Source organism: Sinocyclocheilus anshuiensis, unplaced genomic scaffold (genome assembly GCF_001515605.1).
Source record: "Sinocyclocheilus anshuiensis isolate Anshui unplaced genomic scaffold, SAMN03320099.WGS_v1.1 scaffold97, whole genome shotgun sequence".
Lineage (NCBI taxonomy): Eukaryota > Metazoa > Chordata > Actinopteri > Cypriniformes > Cyprinidae > Sinocyclocheilus > Sinocyclocheilus anshuiensis.
Window position 1 is genome coordinate 112457 of NW_015540854.1, and position 2103 is coordinate 114559.

General features: G+C 39.8%; 1 protein-coding gene across 1 annotated transcript in view; it reads left to right on the forward strand.

Moving 5' to 3' along the window:
• The first annotated feature begins 1010 nt into the window (after positions 1-1010).
• The window catches only part of LOC107687775 (homeobox protein Hox-B3a), a 19085-nt gene continuing 17992 nt past the window's right edge, over positions 1011-2103 (forward strand). Inside the window, exon 1 of the mRNA XM_016485231.1 lies at positions 1011-1060. The gene's annotated coding sequence lies outside the window, so the exon portion shown is untranslated. The remainder of the gene's footprint in view (positions 1061-2103) is intronic.

Consider the following 2103-nt stretch of genomic DNA (forward strand, 5'->3'; position numbering starts at 1 on the left):
CGCATGTTACCTGTCTTTGCACAGCCTAAGTACTCCACAACATATTATTAATAATAATAATTGTAATATAAAAAAATAACAGATTGATAATGTGGATAAATTTGAGCTAAATCAAACAAATCTACTAACTTGTTAGAAAGGTGCTCTCTGCATTGGAAATGTTTAAACCGTTCAACTGACTTAATTTCGATAAAATGTCACAAACGCGTGGTTGTAGTGTTAAACAAGCTGGCAAAGAATCAGTGATGAAAATTGGGTATGTGATATCAGTTGTAATGCCAACAGTCATTCATCAGAGTGCTTGTTATCGTAAGAATTTCTTCACACAGAGAGAGTTTCTTTTTTATTTATCATTATTTAATGTATATTCAAAGTAGTGTTACAGAGAAATCAAACAAGACATCAATATAACATTAAGGACAATATTTTGACTTTAAAATGATCGCAAAGTAAAAAAAAAAAAAGAAATATAAAATGCTGATTACAAATGTAGGCTTTCTCAAAGGAACAACTGAATACGGAACTAATATGAAAAATAAAATTTTTAATAAAAAAATGTCTAATAAAAATACTTAGGCGTTATAAAAGACAGAAAACTTGTACCACTTGCATGCAAAACAACCCTTTGTAATTAGCCTATGTTTACCATATAGGTTACCATTTACCACATATAGCCCACATTCGTGCCGTAACAAACTTTTTTCTTTACCTTTGTCCTGAACAGTATGAAGAATTTCATTTTACGAATAAAAAGGACAGAACAGAATGTAGTGTAGCTGTGGAGTGTTGGGTCATAGTAATCCCGCGAGCGTGCAAGCCGTGGTGCCCCCATCCCCCTCCTGGTCACGTGATTCATTAAATAATTAATGCAGTGGTTGCAGAATAGATATGTATTCGTCAGGAATATCGCAGACATGGTCTCCTAGTGTCTGACGTGAAATTCAACTGTCCTTTTAAAAACAAGCCCTATAGCGGAGCGAAAAAAAGCACAGGCAGAGACCCTCACAGACGCTGCAATAAAACAAATTTGGACGGGGGAGCGTCTCACCGTGTGAAGCTTGTGAGTATACGAGGAAACGGGGAACGCCACTTCAACCGCCGCCACCGTTCCAGGCTTACCCGACTCCTTGCATTTATTTGCTGTTTTGTGGTGTTTCAGTAAATATCGTCCAGAAATACTCATCCTCGCCATCCCTTGTCATCATGCATGTATGTCTCACAAACCCATTCCATCGTTTGAATTCAGCTGCCAACAGGAGTGATGCGACATGTCATAGCATTACACCGTGCTCCATTCATATCACTACATATGTATTTTGAAAAGCAGCGTGTTACTCTTCTTTTCTTCACCGTCCCACATAAACCATCTTTCTCCCTTCCTTTGCATGTCCCTCTCTCTCTCTCTCACTCTCTGTACCGTCTTTTCAGCTAGCTACTTCGCTTGATTTATAGTGATATGTGTGTCAGCAGCAGCGGGGCTGCCATTGTGTATTTGTGAGGGAGTTGTGTTGTTTATGGCCGTCTGCGCGATAAATCATTTCTCTTTGAAAATGATGGGCGAGCGACGATATGCGGGAACGAGGAAGAGATTCCCCGGATTACCGTTTAGGCTAGCCGACTTTCTGATTTGAAAACGGCCCGCGAACCCTTCGCTTTCGCCCTCTCCCTTCATCTTTAAGCCCCCCAAGTTGATTATCGCGAACGATTTACGACAATGGATCAGCGACTAATATGAAGGCTAAGTAGCTGCAGGTCTTGAGTTACTGAATATGCAATTACCAATTAAGGGAAGATTTGTTTAAATTTGGCAAAACGGGAACGCCTCGTCGCCTTGTAAATCTCATAAAGGTGTCCGCGCCCGCCAGGAAACTTAGCCAGGGGTCTCATACCTGGACTGCAGCTGTTTTTCTTCATGGTGTAAAAACCTAATTGGAGTACTTACTGAGCAGAAAGGGGTAGCTACTGCTTTAGTTTATTCTTAACTAGAACACTGTCAGAGCTTGAATTGCCTTTAAGCTAAAAGAGGGTCACGGACTACCCTCTCAGACAAAGATGGTCTTTTTTCCCCTGAAATTCCTTTTTTTTTTTTTTTTTTTTTACAAC